We start from the raw sequence: 23148 nt of genomic DNA on the forward strand, positions 1-23148 counted from the left end.
GCTGAGATGAGCAGCAGTCTCTCAACCTCTCAGTCCTCTCTGCAGCTCTTCGGCTGCAGAGGGGCTCTGTCGCGTAGGTGTCCACCCAGGCCCTTGAGCTGCGGGAGTCCCTGCCTGTCAGCGGGTGCCGCCCTGCCTCAGCGCCTGGTTGTTGCAACCTTTCCGTCTGCTCCCCTGGAAAACAGCAACTGCCTGACATTAGTGTGCAAAAATACCCAGTGCTGGTGTGAAAGTTGTCATGCTGAGGTCTAAGCTGATTTTAAAGTGGGATAACACATTGATCTTCATTAACGTGGGCTGCAAAATGATACAAACCATAGTCACGGCCCAGGCGGTTATTTTGGGTTCCAGACAGCCAGAAAGGACAGAGGAACATCTGGACATGTCTTGGATTAAATAGATGTGCAAAAGCTGCACTTCTGACTGCACTTTCACAAAAGGCCAGGCGCTGCTCCAAACGCTGTCCCTGGAGTCTCTCTGCCAAATGCCGATCCTCCATCTGCCTTCTTCCTGCGTGGGTTTTCCCTTGTCCATCCCACCCGCCTGCCCTTTCCCAGCCCATAGCAGCAATGGCCCTGAGTTCCCTAATTAGTGTTGGATAAACAGCTTGGATCAGGTCTTATGTGAGGTCTTTGGGGGAGGCTGTAGGTCATTTTGCCAGGTAGCAGGGTGCCTGCGGTGAGGGGAGCCTGCCACGGGGCTGGGATCCGAGCGTGTGGGAGGACACGGAGCCTGAGGAGGGCTGCCCTGGGTGCCCACACGCACAGCTTCCCACCTCAGCTGCCCGTAAACCTTTCTGAGTGGTATGAGTGCTTTCTTCGGTGGCATCTTCAGCTTTATTCAGAATATTTGCAAAATGGGGAGATGTGGGACTCTGCTTTGCCAGCGAAATGGGAAGTCAGTACTCTGTGTTGATCTTGAAATATAAGTAACGTTCTTTTATGGATTCAATCCACTCCCAAAATGTAGAGCTCTGATTTGCTGCTCAGTCTCTGCTTCTGTATTTGATACAGCTCAGAGCTTCGTGTTTGGCTTCTGTCTCAGTCTGCATTTTTCAGCAAGCTCTACATTGTGACCTTTGGCGCAGTTTGTGTTACTGTGGTGCCCAGGAGCCTGATCGCTGGCTGATGCTAAGAGCTGTGCATATTGAAATGCATGTCTGTAGGCTTGTTTTGTTTCATACCCCATGAAAAATAAGAGCATTTCATATTTTCTTTGTCATCTCCGCTTTCCCTATTATAAGTTGCTGGTGAAGGGAACAAAAAGGCTTAGTACCTGTGTGTGAGAGAAGCATCAAGACGGGGGGCGTCTGAAGCATATTTTATTACAGGAGTCTGTTCTGGCTGGGGATATATTAAGACTTTCAGTTGAAGACCTTTTTCCACAAGGTCGTTTCATATCTGAGATGTTCCCCTGCCACTGTAAATGAAAAGCATATAGAGAATTTTGTAGTACTTGTCCTGTGAAAGAGCATGGTTCCCCACCACACAAATGCACACGTGTGCGCACCCCCCCTGCCACACACGCACACTGTCTGTCTCTGCGTGAAATGTAAAAACTCATATGTAGCTGAAGAATGGCTGAACTTTTAATATCTCAACACTTCAGGTTGAGTCAGAAGAGCAGAAAGCTTTTGTTACTTGCAAGGGAAGAGTTCCATTCTTAAGCATTTGCACAGTTATTACATGTGAAAGTGTTACTCATAACTTCTACTAACTTTAGAAGCTGTAAGGCAAAGTACCGCAGTGCTCAACAAATCCTGCTTATCTCACATAAGTCCTTTTACTGATTTTTTCCGACCAAGTAAATTACGTTACCTCAGAGCAAATAAAGTACTCACAAAGGCAATTTTTATGTCTCTCTTCTCTTTCTCCTTCTTCACTGCCATAATCTCTCCTTGAAGTTCAAAACTGTGGTAATTTGAAATAGAGATTTGTAATAAGAGAAGAGGAAGCTGGTTCACGAATTTAAATTTGTCTTGAATGCAGTTGTCTTCTGCTGCTTTGCTGCTCTGTTTTTCTACAGTCTGTACTGAATCCCAAGTAAGTGTCTGCTAATTGCATTGCTGTTCTCAGAAAGCAGCCGTCGGTGGATTCTGCTTTGTGCTAGTGAGGTGGGTCTGTCCGTAACCGTAGGAGAGCAAATGCTGCAAATACCAGACAGTTCATCTGTGCCAGCTGAAGGGATCAGTTAAAATCTGGAGGGCTCTTTTAGATTCTTTTAGACCTGCGCCTTCCTGCACTGCTGCTGGCTGGCTGCCTCATGTGCTCTGTGCTGCATGGCAGCAGATTGGGGGCCTTGCTTTTGTGCAGAACTGATGGCCCACATATGTCACTGCTTGATTTATTCGCCTTGATTTATTCATTTTTTCTCTTAGCAATTGCAAGTGCTCTGGGTTCAGACTGAGGTTACTTATATGGCCTGTGGGTTCAAGCTTTGTAGTTTGGTCCATAGCTTGTGCCTTTGAGATTCTGATTTTATTTATTTTTATTTTTATTTTTAATCTCCTTCACTTGTGCAGTTCTGCACTGCTGATTCTCTGCTTAGGAGAGCAAATAACCACCTGCCTTGAGGGAGCAGGTCATTTTTTTGGCTCAGCCTGGAGGGAACTGCTTTTCTCTGTGACAAACACAAGCGCTTGTGCTTTGAGCATCCCCTTGCTTTTGACAGCTTTGCGTTTGGCAAGCTGGAGTGCTCAGTGTTACGCCAGCGCAGACCCTGCTTCTGTGCTTGGCTATGCAGCAGAACAATGTTTGTGCTTAATTAAATGTGGAGAATGCCAATAGAGTATCTGCATAAATGCTGAATAGTGTGCGTGCAAGTTTTTGAGGCAATATAAACAGTCTCACTCGTTCTCCCCTTTCTCTTCCTCCCTCCTCTCCATCCCAGCAGGATGTTTCCAGGAAGCCTGTTTGTCTCCCAGCAGCTTTGCTCTGCACCTGCAGGACAATGCGGGCTCTTGAGCTGCCAGCCAAAAGTGGGAGCTTTGAGGACAGTTCCCATATGCTTTGCCTTTAGAGATTGCTTGGATTTCGGGCTACATCAGGCCCAGTACTGTGGTCTTTTTTACTTTTGGAAACACCCCAACGAAGCTGAGGGGGAAAGGATATCTGAATTAAACTCTGTAGTGGTAGAACCACAGCTCTTTTGTTCAGCCATAGCTGTGTATTCTCTCTCTTCCTGCTGAAACACAGTCCTTTCCCTCCCAAGCCAAATGAAACTGCAAGAGCTGAATTTGATGCAAGGATTTTTGAGGCAGAAAGGAAGAGCTGCTCAGCACCGATCACTGCACATCTCATCTGCAGTTCCTTCCAAGTGCTCAAAAAAGTAGTATTTGCTCATTCGGTTGCTGGGACTACGAGATGCTGGAGCAATGCCCTTCCTTACAAACACAGGAAGTTTGTAGAGGAACATTTTTCCATGTACCAGAAAGAACTGGCCCACAAGCTGTCCCAGTTTTCTTTCCTATTCACCTCCTAGGATGTTTTTCCTGTTATATGTAGGGGAGAGATGAAGGCAAGACTACCGCCTCCTCCCGCAGGAGTTAGGAGTGAGCTTTGGGAGTGGAAAAGCATCAGCCTTTCCTCAGTGGGTTTTTTTTTTTTCTCTCTTCCTGAAAGAAAGAGCTGTTTGTGCTAAAAGCTGTTTCTTTTGAAGATACTGATGTTGGGTGACAGGTCAGCAGGCCCCCAAACTGCTCCAGCTTGTCTGCCCCCATTCAGTAAAGTATGTGCTCAGCTTTAAGGCATAAGCAGTGAATTAAGTCCATTCAGCAAAGCCCTTAAGTATGTGCTCAGTTGTTTTGCCGGGTCTAGCAGCACTCGTGCTTGTATGGGCTAGGTGTGTTAATTGAGCTCTCGACAGCTTCCTCAGAGAGGAACAGTCTCTTGAGTGACCTGCCAAGGACTTCTCTCATAACCCCCCCAGCGCATGCTGGAGCCGTGCAGCAGCTCCTATAGGGATGGTTGCATAAGTCGACACCGTGACATCCCCCACGGCAGCTGGCTGATGGGCCTGAAGGCTTAGCATCCCCACGTTTGATGCAGGCACAGCATCCCCACATTCCCCTCCATGGAGATGAGAGGGAATAACACCACTGCTGGGGCAGAAGGGGAGTGGTGGGGTTAGCGTGAGCAAGACAGAGCTGCTTGGGATTTTCCTTCCCAAGGCGAACCAGTGTGTGACGGCCGCTGAGGGTGCGGGGTGCCAGGGGCACTCTGCTGCGGGGCTGCCAAAGCCAGGTTAGTCTTCGCTTTGTCTTCAACCTCCCGTGGGACCTTGGCATGTCCCTCTGTTTCTGCTCTCCTTTTGACCCCTTCCCCATCTTGCCCGTGACTATAAGATCTGGGCTTACATCCCTGCATACAGGTAGGACCTTCCACCCAAAGGGCTTCAGTTTTCTCTGAGGGCAACAGCTACTACAGTACTAGAAATAGGAAAAATAACCAGTGGCAAGTTCCTCAGGGCCCGTAACCAACCCTTGTGTGAACTGAAGGCAGCGAGCCTGAGAATCACATTTTCTTTGAAAATGACTTCAGCCAGCTGTCAGAGCTCACTGGTCTTTTCGTGGTGAGTGCAACGCAGCAAAAAAGGTGGTGAATCAATAGCCTTAGATGTTGCCACTGCTAACAAAAAGTTTCTATGGGAGGATGTTGCTCTGGGGGAAATTTGCTTTCTAAGACATCTGGATTTCAGCCTATTGCTCCTCAGAGAACCTAGTGTAATGGCCAAAATGATTTAATCCTCTGTATTTTTTCTTCATTGACTTTAATAGCTTATTACTGTTCAAGGTAATTTTGAGATTAGCAAATTCTTTTACTATCAGCCAAGCCCCATGTAATATTTAGTTAACGCTGTATAAAACAAATGGCGTCCCACTGGAAAGTCTGGATTGATGAAGGTGTGGAGTTTCACCAGGGCTCATTTAGGGCTGTTTCAGTATAAATGCGTATAGTACAAATGTAAATCTTGATGACTTATCATATAAATGGCACTCCTGCTTTTTCGTAACAAAAAGTGTTTTGCCCCACAAACATGTAAAATCTGGTCAACTATCTGCAGGTTGTTTTTACCATCTTGGCCTAATTTTTAAGGAAAAGTTGTTGCTTTTGCCTTCTGCATGTTCATTGCACCAGTTTCTGTTGCAAAATAGAAAGGTATTATTTAAGCTGGGTTTCATTTTTGTCCAGCATGATTGCAGATATTTGGTTTGTGTAAGCTCACTAAAAGCAAGCCGTGCCGAGGCAGAAACTCTTCAAGCTCTGAAGTCTGTTCTGCTCTGTAGTAATGGCAGTATGGCCACTTTTGGTCTCTGCTGAAGCTATTTAGAGGTGACAGTGAGTACTCCTAGCTTGCAGTCCTTCCACATTATTCATAATTGGGGGGTGTATACACACACACATATAATATCCCTTCTGTGCTATGCAATAACGTAACTTTTAATGTGATGTATATTCCCAGTGCAACTACTGAACCACCAGAATGCTATTTTTTATTCATCATACTCAAATAACAGAGTATCTTGGCCAAGACTTTCAGAAGGATTAGATTTTGGGTAACCCTCCTGGGGTATTTTCAAAATGTTCTCGCTTTCAAAAAATGCTGAGCAACATACCTTCTGAAAATCAAGCCCTTTCAAAACCTCTTATGGCACTCAGAAATGAAAAGTCACATTTGAAAGCCCTATATGTTCTTGAAAAGGAGACTATTCATCTAAGTAAAAGCCATTAATATTTTTTTAACTGCAGTTATTTCCGGAGGCGAAGCAGGAACAGCTTTCTGGTTCATGGGGCAGGAAACCATGGTGTGTTTTATCTTCTTGAGAACCAGAAAACATGATGTGAGAGAAGGCTGATGCTCAGTGGGAGAAGCTGGAGTGGGATAAGGAGGGGAAAAGAGGGGAAAAAAAATCACTTCCCCCTCCCAGTCAAAAGGGTTTGAAATGGGAAGTATTTCAGCCTGATGCAGGAACTGCAAGAGTGCCTGGGCAGAGAAACGGGAGCAGCCGATTTGGCCTCGGGCCCGACATTGTGGTGCCGCGGTCTGAACTCTGGAGCTGGGGCAGTTCCCGTGTTCAGGCTGGCGAAACGGGAGCTGGCAGCCTGATACGGAGCTGGCTGCCAGGGCAGCTCTCATGTCTTGATCTGTGCGAGTGGCCTTTTGTGGAAATCTTCAGATGTCAGACTGGGAGACACTGGGCTTGGTGCCTCGGTTTGTCCTGCATAGGGCAGGGTCAAGCTCCAGTAGCTTTCGCCTCCCGGTCCCTTCTGCCACACACACATCCTTGCTGCCGCAAAGTTGGGGGGAGAGCTGGTCTTCCTCAGTCTCTCTATCACAAAACCTCTCTCACGGCAGAATCTGGTTGTGCCTGTTTCTTCAGCTGTATATTGTTTAAGCTATGCTGAAACCTACGGTGGTTCACACACAATGAACTTCATGGCCAGCATAAATCCATGGCACTACCTGAATGCTTCACAAGAGTGGTTTGACCCTGAGAGTTTCTTACTCTGGTTCCCATAGGCTTATTGTGCTTTTGTGGGATGGGCCTTCTTTATTATTTTTGTCATTATATTTATAAGTTCCTATGTGGCTGAAAAACTGGTTGGTGCTTATGTTGATTACTAGGTATCTCCAGGCCTGTAGTTTGTAATTAAAAACAAACAGACAAAAAATTGCCAATAATTTTCTTCACCCTGGAATTCTCTGTGATCCAAATGTTAAATGTGTAAGGCCTTCTTCCAAATATAGAAACCAGTATATTGAAGCACTGGGTTATTGTTGTGTGCCGCTCCATTTACCTTTATACAATTTCTAGTAATTACTGGACTGAGGACTGCTTCGTCTCTTCACACAAGGTAAAATTCAGCCCCATGCAGGGAACCAGCACAAGCCCTGTATGTTCCTTATGTCTCGGCTGCGTGGAGGCCTGTCAAAATCAATGGACTTGCTTGAGGGAGAACAGAAAACAGGCCTTAGCCTGTTATGTGAAAGCATGAGGCAGCGTGAAGGTAAGAAATTCTGAAAATCCTGGCCAATACTACAAGTAGCTCTAACACTGAGCTGAGAATACAAAGACCAGCTTAGTCCACCTATCTTTATAATGGTAGGATTTCCTCCTCATGCTTATCTGGATAGCCTAGATGTTCCCGATTTGTTTTGACTAACTATTTTAGATGTTAGAATGTGACAGGGAAATCAGAAATGGCTTTACGAGACCAATTCAATGAAAAAGTTATTGGCAATTAGCATAGGTTTTTTAAAAAAGTAATTAGCCCTCCTGCCCTGAGAATTAATGAATGCTTTTCATTACACCCCAAGGGGTAGTCAGCCCAATAATAATCCATTTCAGATTAATGTTGTTCTAAAACTACATTGTTTGAAAATGCAGATGGTAAGATGATCACAAACAGGAGGCAATCATACTGTGATGAACACTGGAGTGGGTTGCTTCTGAAATGAAAGGCCATTAATAACTTGCTCCGTTTTGTGCAATAAAGGAAACCTCTTATTCATTAAGGAGATGAAGTAAAGCACACAAAAAGGCCAATGCCTAATTTGTCCCTGGGTGCAAACTTTATGAAGTCAATGGAGATGTACTAGTTACTACCCTTTGCTAAATATGCCCGTAGAAGTCTGCAGGGTAGACTATGACTAGTCTAGCCATGGCGATTTTATCATCCCAGAGATGTTTGGCAGTCAAGTGGCAGAGGGTTGCGTATTCCCCGCTTGTCCCCCCTTCACCACGTAACTCACTGAAACCACCATGTGGTGGCACTCCTTCCCCATCGTCCCTCTTTGATTGTCGGCATTTTCAATGAGATACGCTTTTGTGCGGATACAAAATCTGCATTGAATTCTCAACTCAATGGCTGAGCAGCCTTATTTCGAGCAAAATGTTGTCCCAAGTCTGAGAAACCATATCGGGAAGCTACTGCGTGTGCACCAGGAGCCGGTATTTACAGCGTGCGTTGCCTCTCCAGGGCTGACAACCCATTCGCGTTCGGCACAGCTGTCTCTTCAGCATTGTAAGGCACGGGGTGAGCAGGCCTTTCCTGCTGGAGGGGAGCCCTCGAACAGATCAAACGATGGTTCCCCTTCTGCTCTGCCCTAAGAGCGTCCCTCCCACTCCCTGGTGCAGCACTCTCCCTGACCCACGTGCCCCGCGTGGGCCTCGCTCACCCAAAACCCCAGGGCCGGCAAGGATCCAGGTGGCTGCTGCTGGCCGGGTGGCTGCTGTCATAGCTTCTTGTAGCTAATTTTTAGAAGCTTTCTCGCTACATTTACAATCCTGAGAACTGAAGTGCTGAATTCTCCCTCCCACGATGGACTACCAAATCAACAAGAAGTCGTTTGGGATTGATGCTGTGGAGCTTGGCTGCAAGGACTTTCCCAGTGGGAAGAGAGCAGGTAACGGGGGCCTCATTCAGGAGGACAGCGAATTTACATGCTGCAAATACCCTCCGTCACCCCATCTCCCACTTGCTCCTGGGGGAGCCCACCCCAGCCTGGGGAAGAGGGAACATCCACCCCACAGATGATGATGCTGCAGCCCCAAGGGCAAGGTGTGCACGCTGAAGGCCAGTGTTGCAGCCGCCTCTGGAGCCAGCATGGAGTTTAATAGCCAGTTCTGCCAGGCGCCTCTGTGGTGGCTGCGTCTCTGCCGTGTCTCCTTGCTGTGTACAGCGAGATATAAAACACCCAGATGAGTAGTGAATGTAATGATTGCTTAATTGGCATTGCGCTAGTGCCTGGAGGCAACAGTGCAGTATCAGAGCACTGTCTCGCTGAGTATGTCAAGAAAATACAGTCCTACTATGGAGCTGTGGCTGTAAGCATACAGGTAGGAACAAGCAGGGATGGAAAATAAGAGAATTAGGCAGTGCTCTTTGGGCTGGAGAGAAGGGGGGATAAAGGTGATGCTTGCCCAGAGCATGTGGCCCGCTGGGGAGGCCAATCCCTGTGCTGCTTCATGATTTTAGCATGAAGGGAAAGAAGTTGTTCCTCAGCTTCATATTGGCCAAAGTTCTTGTCACTCCCTTTTGTCTCAAGGGTTGATTGAATTCTAGAGAAAGTTTTATAAGGAAAATAAAAATAAGTTTTTCCACATAAAAATCTTGAAAAGTTCCACTAGGTGTGATTATTTTTGAAACTTGAAGTAGCAATCACTTTACTGCCACTTTTTAAAGGATCTGGGCTTGAGGACTACATTTTTTGTTATTATCACAGTGTTTTAAATTAATGTATTTGAAATTTTCACTTTTTAGAGAGCTGGCCCTTTTCTTTGGTTAATGTTTGAGTCTTTTTTTTCTTTCTTTTTTTAATAAGCTAAATGATGAAGACTTGGTGTGATATCACTATACAGAATTGAGGAAGATCAGGGCTAGATCTCATATGGATTGATATCATGCTCTGAAGTCTGTTTTCCATTATCCATTTTCTTGCAACAGTAGGAAAGGTAATTTTTGCAGGAATGGTTGTAGCTTGAAACTGGCTTTGGAAAGGAAAGTATCCTTAATCACATCACAGCCACGGGGCCACTGGTATTTGCAGCTAGGACAGGTCAAGAAGTCTAAGGAGTCAAGGAGCTACAAGCTCAGAACAGGCTGTGCCAGTGACCTTACAATGGAGTTATGGGATAAGTATGCTTTAATTCTGTAGAAGCTGTGAATGATACACAAGTATACTTATTGAAGTGAGTTATATTCATAAATCCTCCCTATAAATCACCTGCCCTGCAAAACTCCCATTTGCTATAGCACATAATGGACCTGTCCCACATAGGCACAGTAAGCATGCAAAGCCTTGACATGTATTACCACGTACACCCTGCAATCCCCAGGCTCTTAATCACTACCCAGGACAAGGAAAACAGTGTCGCCTTCCCTGCAGTACTGACCCACCGCAAGTCCCACAGCCTTCCCCATGGTGCTGCTCGCGCCTGGCAGACGCTGTTCTCCCCACCGCTGAGGTTACTATCAGAGGAAAAGTGTAAGGTGCAATATCCCAACCTAACTCGTGTTTGTGTAACTCACCTTGGCACCATTACCTCTGGGAACTGCAGATAAATTAGCACAGAGCATTCATTTCCCTGCTGGATTCTCCATCCCTCTCCAAGTAAACACACAGGCTAGCAGAGTTTCATGTTGGGACTTCATGGAGTTCCCAAAGAGCACCCAAAGGATGTTTGCAAATTCAGCCTTTCTATGACAAGTGCCAAATGGCATGAGGGGCAAATGGCAAAGGGCCTGGCTTTGCTGGCATGATGGAATCACACCAATCCCTCTCTATTTTATTAAACCAGAGTTATGCTTTGAGGGCAGTGGACGGAAGGGAGCATGAGACCCACATGCATATCTGCAAGGATCTAGAAAAACCTTGTTTCTCAGTCCTGGAAGTCCCTTCTAGACCCATGTTGATACAGACCGTACAGTTTTCAATACTGCATTCAACCTCCCTTTGTTGTTGTTTTCTCCCCCGCAATTAACATTCTCACCACTCTGATTCCTTAAGAAAGATGAACATCTGTGACACCTGGGAAGTCAGAGCGCACATCTCTGCACATGGCTCAGCCTCCCAACAGCCCAACAGCCAACAGCTGATTGACTAAAGTGAGTATATTAGTAGCAGCCTAATGAACTGGCCTGTAAAATCTCTAAATTGGAAGATGCGTATGACACACCAGCCCCTCATGTGAACCATACCTTCTCTGTTTGTGCAGGTGAATGAATAGAAGAATCCCTAACCATGAAAAACCCTATGTGGACTTATCAATTTATCAATATCTTTTATTTTTGCCACTTATCCTGCAGTGAAAGAAATATGATCAGATAAGCTATGCTTAGGTGGCATTTCATATACTGAATATTTTGTATAAGAAAATTGTGTGTAGAAGTACACAAGTCTGTGTGTGTGTATAAATGGTAGTTATATCATGTATCATTATAATAATAATATTGTATATATACTCATATATCTTATACTCTGACTAAACTTAAATATGTTTTTTGCCTTATGGGAAGGGAAAGTATGTGGCAGGTGAAGAAAAAAGTTAAAAGTGAACTAGATACTTTTAAACCTGAAGACTGTTTCTGAGAGGTAGTTTTCAAGGGTAGTGGAGATGTATTTGGTAGGCACACAGACTGGTCCCAAGCACAGATGTCTCAGACACTTTCCTTGGGGTATTGCCCATCACAGCAGTCCTCTGCTTCTTCTAGACTGTGAGCAAAGGAGATGCTGAGTTGTGCAAGCTCTGTGCTTAAGAGCGGGATTGTTGCATCCTTTAATGCCACAGTGGAGCCATCAGGTTGAGCCTCAGTGCAATATGACATTGTATCTCCTGCACACCCACATGCAAGATTGGGAGATCTAATTTCAGGTCTGCAAGCTTTGGCAGTGTCCCTTTCAACACCACTGTAATTACACCTGTTACACCACCACCTCTTTAATCCCACTTAACATATGGTGGCACTTGCAGCAGTGTTGTAATGACAGCTGACAGATCCCCTACCTTTCCAGGTCCATTCCTGTTGGTTGCAGGTGCTGTTAATCGAGTAACGCTGTTGTTTTGGTTGCACTCACTTTTGTCTCTGCTAAATGACAAGTAGTAGTTTGTACACTGCTTTCTGGTGCTTCCCTTTCAAGCTTCGCAGTTGTACTTGCCGTTTCACCTCCTGCACGAATCAAAGTTTTTCTCGCTGCTTTGTGTTGCGATGGCAGTTCAATCACGGGGAACACTGTGCGGTGGCACTCGCAGACAGCGCCTGGCATCCAGCAGACCTCATTAGCCTGGCGTGGAGGCAGCTTGGGAATTGGTGGGGAACAAAGAGCACTTGCCTGCCACGGGGCGCAATTTGGTTTCTGCTGATTGATCTGTCAAATCGCTGATGGAAAACAAGTTATACTGGGTGCCAAATATTTGTGGGTCCACTCCCTTCATCTTAGGAACACTTCTGGTGAGGAGCTGGGGAGATAAATGCAGCAATAGAGGAGCCCCCTCTCTCCAGCAGTGGCTGTTCCTGTAACTCTTACTCATGCTAATGAGGCTAGGTGTAAACGAGGCACTGCTGAAATGCACAGTTAGACACTGTAATCATTAGGGGGGACTCAGCCTTGAGATTCAGCACCAAAACCACAGGCTTAAAAAAGGATTCTCATTATATAGTCATGACCACAGGCATGAGACTGGGGTTTTACATATTCCTTCTGTTAAACAAGCTTGTTCGCCCGTGTCTGAAGCCCACAGCAGCTCCAGTCTCTCCTAGGAAAAAGGTGCCTGTAGCACTGTACAACCATGGCTTGTTAAATGGCTCTCGCTGTAGGATCTGAACTTTCATGCATCTCAGGTGCTTGGGAGAAGACTGCCTAATCAAGGAAAGGTAAAATTAATATATTGCCCTCATGTTTGAGATCAGAGCAACTAATCTTGTTAATAATACAATTTCCTACTCTGTCACAGATAAAGGACATCTCATTTAGTTCAGGCTGAAAGAGACTGTGTAGTGTAAGGTTCAGTCTCTGCACACAGAGGTAGTCTCCAATGAAGTATTAAGCACAGCAGTAAATCTAAAGTTACTGTATTTCCTGTTGGATTATTGTGCAATAACAGATTTCCATCTGACTTTGGTAGAGCTTTGAATACAGAGCTGGGCAGCGGTTCCAGAAAACACAGCTAGAATAGGTCACAGTGGCATTGGAGGGCTGCTTGCTTTACAAGATTTTATTATTAGTCAAGAAAATGGGTGTTACTCTAGTCAAAATAAAGCTTGATATGAGGAATGGGAGGCCCATGTTGTTCAAGGGTTACAGAAAAAAAGCAAGCATATTACTTTTTGCTTTGCTGTGGCATTTGCAATGTAAGTTGTAGAAGAACATGTAGAAATGTGTCCTACAAATCAACAACTGGGCTTAAAAAAATAAATACAGAGAATGTGGAAGGGACTGTCGAAAAGTTCAAATAAAACTTTGCATCTTAGCCTCAGCTAGGTAGGAAAATGGGAAACAACAGAGTGAATGGCACTTTTTATTTTTTTTTAATGGTTGTTGGAGCTACAAGATTGAGAGAGATGGCAGAAGGGAAGAATGCGACTTTGCAGATAACATGAAGACTAGCTTTGCCCCTTTAGAGACATGATCTACCAAAGATCTGTGTTCTTCATAAGAACTCAAGCAATATATATATATATCAGACAAAGTGAATAATTAGTTTTATTAATCTGGCATATTAAAAAAACCTCCGTATTTCAAAACTGATCAGCTCTCTACACAACTTCATTCAGCACATCCCTACAAGTTGCAGAATGTCTCCTTATTGTGCTATAGAAAATTAAGGTACGTGATAGTCTGTGTGTGGACACAAAAATCACACTGGGCAAAGCAATGTACCAATGCCAAGAAACAGAACAAACACAAATGTAAAGTGATGTCTAATAAGAGTCAAAGAGCATGTGGCTTAAAAAGTCAGAATAAAACAGACAGAGGGAAAGTGAAAAACCTTTTGTACAAGGAATGATGTTGAGGCAGATTTAATTCATATATAGAAGTGCTTCCAACTAGAAACAATCACAAAACCTTCACAGAGTGGAAAAGGTGGGAGGTGAAGGTAGCATTTGAGTGATCTTTATGGGAAAGAAAAGAGCAAGTTGCAAGTCCGATGAGAAGACATTCTGCCATTAGGGATTTGACTAATGAAAACATATAGATATGGTCACCGCAAAGCCAGCCACAGCCACACAAGCAACTACAGGAGTAGAAAACTCAGGAAATTTAATTCAAAGATTAAAATATTCAATGTCAAAATCTCCAGTGAGGGACGTCTCTAGGCTGGTTTCTTACCTCTAAATCCACTAAAGTCACTGAATCTGACAAAGCAAAGCAGTAAATTGCATGTACGTGCGCTAGTGAGCCTGACCAAGAGGGTGTACATCAGCCAAAGCTGCAACAGTAACAAGCAAAAATCCTTTCCAGGAGCAAGGGGACTTACGTATCCTTATGAAAGACACAGGGCTGTTGCCCCATGACATAAGGCTACGTCACGGAAAGGTTGGGGCCTGTTCTTGTAACCGCCTAGAGTGTTTCACAGACCTGAAATTAAAGGATTAAAAGAAGCATTGCAAAACAAGAGAGCAGATAGCATAGCTTGTAGCATATTAAATTAAAGAAAGCTTCGTAATCGTGGAGGAGAAGGGGGACAGGAGAGGTACCAGGTCTTGACCTTAAGGTGCGAACATTAAAAGGGACTCAGCAAGGAGGGACCAGGCTCTTCAACAAGTCAGCTGCTTTGGCTGTTTTTTTTCAGTGCCTGAAGTGCCCAGGAAAGCTGCAAACCACGGCTGCAGCAGGCTGGACAGGGGAGGATAGCAGTCCTGGGGAGGTCACGGTGGGCAGGGATTCCTAAAATCTCCCCAGGCCTGCAGGAGACTCCAAAATGCACAGTAAACACTAGAGCTGAGACTGAGTTTTGAAATACCCTTCCGGAGTACTTTGTGTACCAGGAATACTTTACAGTTTATTTCAAGTGCAAGAGAGTCTTGCAGGAATGAAAGCATCCATTGATCATTTGCAATGGGGGCAGAGCAGTGATCAGAATCCCAAATTAAGGAGGACATTGAGACAGACGAGAAGTTACCAACCCAACCTCAGCAGAGCCAAACGTCAATTTAATTATGTCTGGAGAAAATGACCGCAAAGGGAATAAAGCCTGCTGATTATAAGCAACACTGAACAGGCTGAGAATGAAAGGGATAAACAAGAAAATTTAGAAATTGCAGAGGAGGTTGAAGTAGGTCAATGTGTTCACACCCAGCAATGCAGCTCAAACCATTTACTTAAGAAAGTGTCTTTGCTCAGATATAGAATAAATATGGTAGTTAGAGCAGTGGACAGACAGGAAGGGTGAGAGCAAGGATTTGAAGCAATTACCAACATCATCAATCAGTATTTCCTCCTCTTCCCCTTCAGCCACTACAATCAGACTTACATTACAGGCCAAAATGCAGCTGTAAATGAGACAGCAGGGCTTTGCCAAGCTATGGCAGTGATCGTGAAGTGTTCCATGGTCTTTGGTTCTCACCACCACTAGTGTCTATCCTGTTAGGATGACCCCATTTTTTTGTTCTTAAACTGCAATCCATCAAACAGTGTGACACTTTGTTGATGGGCAGCACAAATTTAACATGCTTGGTGAAGCTGAGATGATGATCAAGCGACTCTGCTTTGGAAAGCTGCTAAGCTGGGGAAATATCATTGAAAGAGAGCATATTGTCCACAGCAGGTGCAAAAGAAAGAAGAGGAGGTGTGTCACTGCAGAAATATGGGCTTGAGTTGCAGTAGCCTGTAGTGTGCATTGTAGGAGGTGCAACAAAGACAGCGAACTCAGTTTGGAAAGCAATGCTAGGCCACACAGATCAATGAGCAGAGTTTTCTGATGGTCATCCCTCTGCTTTATAGCATCCTAGTAGAAATTCCTCCCAAACCACTATATTGTCATAAAGGAAAAGACAGGGAATAGCACCCTGGCAGATAACAGTTAGTGCCTTTGAAAGTGCATAATAATGATACAAATTCAAAATAGCAGCCGGGATGCAACCCAGTAATTGTCAGGAGTATGTTCGACTTGAGGAGACGCACTCAAATGATTTGGAGCAAGCAGAAGCCTCCTATGTGAACACAATAAAGCCTAATGTGCTGTCTCCAGCAAAAAGGCCAGATGGGGAAGAAAACACAGCCAAAGAAGAAATAGTGTAAGCAGTAACAAAACCTCTAAGTAAAGGATGGTGTTATCGACCCTCCCTTTCATATTCCCAATGTGAACATGCAGTCATTTAGGGAGCGCTTGTGAAAAGTATGAATGTGGTATTTCCCACAGCGCCAAAAAGGAAAACACTGTCGGGGGAGTGTAGGAAAGCTCTTTGGTATGACTGCAGTCACTGACATCCAAATGATGAGAAAACAGCCTGGAGTCCAGAGACGGACACTGGGAAGAACCTCTGGTTCCACCAGAAAAGCTTGCTGTTCCCTGAAAGACAACCAGCGTGGGCTGCTACATTGAGGCATCTCACCACTTGATTGTAGTCGACCGACAGGCTTCTGAGCAGCTGCATTAAATTCATGATGCTCTTCCCAGAATCCCAAGTGCTTCAGTAATGCTCCCAAGGACTCTAGTAAATAGCGCATATCTCAAGCATAGGACAGTCATGGAGTTAACTACACTACTTATGGACTTTTAATGTCAGACAGTGACTCCTGGCTACCCATAGCATTTTTGGGTCTGGGTGATTGATAGCTGGGATGTTATCACAGCCTGCTTTTTGACTAGTGAAATCTGACTTCTGAAAGGGTTTCAGTCTGTCCCCCATCTTACTTTCATCTAGGAGGTTGTACCATATCCCCATTTTGCAATTGGCTGGAGTTATGTTTTGTTTTGTTCTCTCCCCTTGAGTTATTCATGGAAACACAGAGCTGGCTGAGTATACCAGGTCATTAAATGTTTCCTAAAGTAGCTGCTGGATTTATTTGAATAGGGATTAGCAAGATTAAGAATGTTTTCCTTAAACGAATATAGCAGCCTACAATTTTCAAATGGTAATTTTTGTCCATTATATTGATTTGTAGTTAAAGGACTTTGATGTTTTACTATAGCACCATGAAAGTGGTAAGTATTGCTGCTATGAAAACCAACAGTTTTAGAATTTGGTTCAGGAGTGTGAGAGAACAGATGCCCAAATCCCATTGAAATTCAGTGAAAATTGGCCTCTCACCTCTTTAAGTTGCTTTGAAAAGCTCAGTTCTAGAGCTTCCAGAAGTAATTTTACCCACAATTAGTATTTCCTGGCAAATATTCTTCACACAAACAAACATTCTTCATAGCGAATATTCTTCATACAACTTCACATTTTGGTATTTTTTTGGGGAAAAAAAAACAGCTCAGAATGGGCATTTCTGATGCAGTGTTATTGATGTGGAAAAGTGTTTCATCCCCTTAGTTTTTCTGTGTTTGTCTTTATCTCTCTGAAGTCTTATGCCTCTTTTTAACTATCCGTGGTGCTTGCATCAAACAGTACACAAGGAAACCTCAGTCTAGTTTACCTTCCTGTCACCTCCATTCCACCTCTAGTTGCATCTGTTATTTTATTCTGAACCCTCCAAAAAAATAATTGCGTGCCAGCAATGCAAAGCGTTTTTAAAGAAGGCATTCAAGGTTGCTTTATCAAAGGGGGCCGTTTTTGGCCAGAGAGCTTGGCTAGCCAGGTTCCCCTGCACACAGAATGCACGTTGCTTCATCAGCCTTGTGCTCGGCCCGCTGCAGCTGGCGTAACTTTAGGGAGCAGTTGGTGTAGACTTCGTACACCTGAGGGCTTGCTCCAACAATTTCTAGCAGTCCTTCTGTGTCACTTAGAGAGATGGACACAGGTTATGTCTCTAAATCGCTTTTACATGAATCTAAGGAAGGCTAAAGATGTGTCACTCTCTTCTCCCTCTAATGCTTGTATGGAGCCCATCCAAGCGTTGGCCCCTATACAAGCCCACCATGCTTTGCTATTTACACCCATCCTTAAGGCTTTAATCATGCTTGGCATCGACTCTGTCAAGGATCAGTTTAGTGAACAAGCACTGACTGTGTGCGGTCCTTCCCTATACTTGCTGGCATACTAGTAAGCTAAACCCAGCTGCTAATACTTCATTTCTGCAATGCTATTATCTGCATGTTTGCAGAGAAGGCCTAAGCTGGGTCGTAAGAAAGGAAGGCTTAATTATTTGCAGCCCATCTCCTGTACAAGGTTATGCATGAAAACCAGTGGATTTTATTCTTGCTGCTGAAGGGAAAAGGATGGGGAAAAATGAAGTGCTTAGAAACCCTTTTCTTTCCTAATCATGCTATGTCTATCCAAATTATTTAGTCATTCTCTGTGCACACTAACTGGGAGAATAATAATAATAATATCTTAATGAAATACTGTACAGGGAAACTAATTAATAAGTGTTACAGTACTCTTTCTGCATGTTTGCTAAACTGCAGAGGAAACACTCAGGTCAGCGTGCTGATGGCAGGTGAGTAATGAGAGTTCAGCCTCCTCTCCATATATAACCCCTACCATTTTAGAATCAGTAAGGATAAAAAATAAAGCAATGGGTAAACATTTTCCCTCTGTCTCTTTGCATATATCTACTCATACACACAGAGACACCATAGCTAATATTTCTGTAAGAATACATTAAAAATATAACCCATACTGCCCCAAAAGTTACACTAAATTGCAGCACAGCAGAAATACCTTCAAAGGCTTTTTGATGGCTACTTCTCTGCCTTTGAACACCCCTTCAGCATTCAAGTCTGTGGAATAGGGGCATTTACAAGTTTGGCTTTGAGGTTAGGCCTGCATCTGGTGCGTGCTCTGTATCTTTTAGAATCTGTGTGATCACACATCACTGCACATCTCGTAAAATCAACTGCCGTGTTTATGTATTCATGGCACAACTCTGATCCCGATTCAGCTCCTTGTATCGACAAGGGATTGGCTTTGGGGTTTATTATCTACAACAACGTTCACAATTTGCCTAGTCTAGCCAAGAAAACAGTGAATAAGACCCCTAAGATTTAAGCCCTGGCTTACTTGCTTTAATATTAAAGAAACACTAGCAGTTTATTTTAGAGTAGGAATCTGAATGTCTTTGTCTAAAATTTCCTCTCCTTCCACTGATGTGCAGTGTGTTGCAAGCCATGTGATTGCCATTGCCTTATCCAAGGGGGGACTAGACTTCAGCAATGCTGCAAAAATGTAGGTTGTAATGCATTTTGAGAAAATTAATCTGAAAGTGAAAAAAGAAGCTTGTAAGATTCTTTGAGATATCTGCTGTTACATAAAAGGTCAGCGGTTATTGTTATTATTAGTCATTATTGTTGATATTGTGAAAATGCTTGCCTGGATTCAAAAAAGTTATTTTTTCTGCTGCTGTTCAATCCCATTTTGAAGGTTGAAGTCTTCATCCCTCTAACTCTGTGTTGATTAACTTTGAGTTTGCTAAGGAAGCAAGGCTAATTCAATCACACTGGATGATTTTCAGTCCAGGTAACCTCAATAGTTTTTAAATTCAATGGCTAATTTAACCAAATGTGACAGAAGGCCAAAGATGTCAAAGGCACAAACTTACTACAGGTTTCATGAAAGCGGGAAGGTGGATAGAAGAGAAAACATCCTGTTAATGTCCCCAGCCGAAGGAAAGGATACGGTGAGAGCATAAGTGCTGTTAGATGCTACAAAGTCCTCTTGGGTGCTCAGCCTCAAGTCACAGATCTGTAGGAAACCAGGTCTCCCTGGATCTTGTCTTGATGCAATTCTTTGTTATTCTCTCACAATAACAAAACCAAAAACCTCCTAAGCAAAGATTTTAATTGTAGATGACAATACAGCCTGTGCTGGCAAGTAAAGTTAAACTATGGTATTAGTCACAGCTCACCAGCCTAGGGGGTGTGGTATTGCTTTTCTTGAAAGTTGCCAAGTTTTCCTCTTGGTGGTACAGCTGTGCTGCTGTTTTCCTGTGCAGTGGTAGAGGTATTCTGAATACAGCTCATTATTTTATTATCATCTTCTTCACTCTTTCTTAACTATTTCTCAGTCCCCAACTCAAATCTCTTTCTTTTTGCTTTGCCCCTTCATCATCTGCTTTTTACCATTCTCTGCATGTGATTTATGTTCTTGGCATTTACATAAGCAATGTTGACTCTCATCTATGCCAAGTTCTTGTGCCTATGAAGAAGTATGTCTGCATCAAACTGCAGAAGGAAGTTTTACCCAAACAAACCAGATATTATCTGTAAAGCTCCTCTGGAAATTGGTTACCAATGCAGAGATTTCCCTTCTCTAAGGGAATGAAATTCAAAGTCCAAATCTATCTTCTTTTTTTGCCCTGCTGTTGATTTCAGTTCATGAAGGCCTTTTAATTCTACATGCTGGGAACTAATTGTGGGGCAGCCAATTTCATTTATCTCACCTTTCCACTTCTGAGGTGACTAGAATTGGCTGAAATGAAAACTAAAACCAAGAGGTTCAGCAAATATCCACTCGTATTTTATGACTGCATCACAGGCCTTCTTTTTTTTTTTGTATCTAGACATAATCTTTAAAATGTTGTGGCCTCAAAATTTGTAGTCACAGCACATTATAAATGAACAGGGGAGAATGTTTGTGGAAAATAAATCACAAATTCGTACCTGTGACTAACACCCATGTTTCATGACCACAAGTCTCCGTACAGTGTTTCTGTACTTCTAGGCAACCAGCTAAAATCCCTTTGATTCTAGGATTCTCCAAATAAGCTGCTCACACATAATTTAGACACCAACTATATCCACTGAAATTATTCACCAAATAATTTAGAAGAATGAATAAATTTGAGAAAATCATGACCTACTCATGGACAATTACCAAAGGAGGGGGAGGACCCAGAGAATTGATCAGATTCATTATTCACTGTCACTGAAAATTATTCACCTGGCTCCGCTCCCAAGCCTCAATATGTAAATCACGTCAGTCACAAATAGAAGGAGACTCATTTGCCAAACAAGCTGAGTGGTGGCAGTGGTGCTCAGCTAATGGCTTCGGTCCCATCACAGTTTTAGCGCTAAATCAGGACATCTACTGTTGCTGAGTGACACTAAATATCTACTTTTAGGCGATATCTAATCAGCTGAAGAACAGTTTCCAAATGAGCCACAGATAGCTCATGCGGCCACTGGTAATTTATCCCCTTCCCATTGCTATTGGCAATATGAAATACAGTCTCTTTGAGCTGGGGTTATCCAGCCATTATGGCACATAAAATATTGATGCAAATTAATGCAAAAAAGCTGAAGTTCTTGTAATTCTGGCTGGATAATAAAACTGGCCCTTCTTTTGAAGCCTAGCCGCTGGAGAGGAGCGGTGTGGCGGGCAGGTGGCTCGGGGACGAGGACCGCGGCGGGGATGGGGACTTGCAATCTGGGCCCGCGACACTAGATGGCAAAACAGCGTTAGTTATCGCAGCCGGGCCCGGGCTGCTGCTCCCCGGCACCTCGGGCTCCCCAGAGCCAGGTTTCCGCGGGTTCAGGCCCTCTGCGGGCAGGACACCCCCCGCGGCTGCCCCCAGCACCCTGCGGGCGGTGGGGCCGGTCGCCCCGCTCCGGGGACCCCGCTGCTCCGTCGCTCGCCCCAGCACCCTCCCGCCTGCAAATCACAGCGGCAAAGCGGAGATGCCGCCTTACAGACCGGGTGCAGCTCTTAAATAATGTACGGGAGGAGGCCACAAAGGCCCATATGGATGCATGGATGGGAATTTTTTCTCGCTGAACTAGCTGGCATTAATCATTGGCTTTGCAGTTGTGCTCAGGACTTGGAGATCCTGCGCAAGGCAAGCAGTGCTCGCTCCAAAGAGATTACCCAGCGAATGTGTGTAAAAACTTGTCTCGTCTCCTTATTGAATGGAAAGAGATTTACATTTAATAGTCCCACGGGGAAACACCTCTCCTTTCAATTTTATGTCAGTCTATGCATTGACTGTTTTACTACGTGAGAGAAGCTACCAGCTATGCAGTTAAGCTGCTAGGTGTTTTTATTAGGAGTCTGTTCTTCCCTTTCTTGTGTGCAGATAATACCTGTTTATGCTAAAAGGAGTTACAGAGGAAAAGGTGGAATCCCCAGCATTCACTTCTGGATCAAATAACCAAAATCTTCTAGGTCTAAGTCAAAGAAAATATTGATCTCTGGACAAGCCAATACGTTACCATTCTGTTCTTTGTATGGGAGTTATGGTTATGGTCATGCCAACAAATTCCTCTTCCTCACAGCTGGAACACTATAGTTTATCCTGTTTTAGGGACAGTCTCTGACCTCACACCACATCCAACTGTCGGACTTAAGGAATCAGTTTTAGCCGAAGACTGAAACTTTTACATATTCTTCTGAAGTCACTATCCACACTGCTCTGTCCTTTTAATAGTTGGGAACTCAGTGAACTAGGGGCAAGCAGCCACTCCTCCTCTCCCCTGAAGTAACCACAGCATGTATAAAGCTCTGGACTCTACTGGCCATGATATGGCTCCCTTGGACGTCCCCTTCCTTGGGACCAGGTGAGCCCATGGCCCAAATAGCCCCATCCCTTACTGCTGAAAGAGCAACTTCCAAAAGACAGATTTCACTCGGAAAGTACTGCAGAGGCTTTACGCTGTGTCCCTGTTTTTTTTTTTCCTCTCCAACCTCATGATATTAAATCATTCTTATTCTCCCCTTCCTTCTATGAGGTGTTGGTCAGACAGTCGCCAAACGACCTTCCCCTAGGAAGCTGAACATAACTGTTCATCAAATGATGGGGCCAGATCGATTCCCAAACTTTGCATTTGGGGATAAAAAGGCAGCTGTAAGCCTGACTGGGCAATGCACATACAGCAACCTAAGGCTACTTTCTCCTCAGAGTAGAAAGAAGCCTTGACAGTTGCCGAGTCCAGATTATTTCTGCCTTTAGGACAGGAGAGGACTAATAAGGAAAAATTCTGCTTTCTGCTCGTGTGGGCTTTTAGAAAGTAAGATGTATTACACCTACGCTTGGCTATTTGAATAACACTGTTTCACTCCGTATAAAACAACTTATAATACAAATGAAAAAATAGCCATGGATCATGAAACAAGTGGGAATGGATAATCAATTTTTATCGCTAATATTGTGGGTAAGACCAATAACTCTGAATGAGTTATGAAAGTCTTTCTCTGCTCTGAGCAGATGTGTCAGTGTGTCTAATCACCTTTTCAAGCAGTCTCATTTTAGCCCAGTCAAATAACAGAAGAAATGTGGAGTAAAACATTTTAAAACAAAACAAACATTTTTTCATTGTCTATCATATTTCTATTTAAAACTCAGGAATGTGAAATTCACACAGGTGGGCTGGCTGTGGGAGGCACAATAACGATGGCATACGAAAGTCTTTCAGCTTCACTAACACGGGTTCAAATCAAGCTTAAATAAGTGACAAGCGAAATGGGGCTATTGATTTCAATCTAGTCCCATTTGGCTACAGCAAAAGCTCCACACAACAGTGCTTTAGCGCTTAAAGGGACACTGTCAGCTAAAAGATAACGCTTCTGTCGGAAAACATTTCAAGTGTTATTTATACCAATTAAGATT

The sequence above is a fragment of the Apteryx mantelli genome, chromosome 1 (assembly GCF_036417845.1).
Source record: "Apteryx mantelli isolate bAptMan1 chromosome 1, bAptMan1.hap1, whole genome shotgun sequence".
NCBI lineage: Eukaryota > Metazoa > Chordata > Aves > Apterygiformes > Apterygidae > Apteryx > Apteryx mantelli.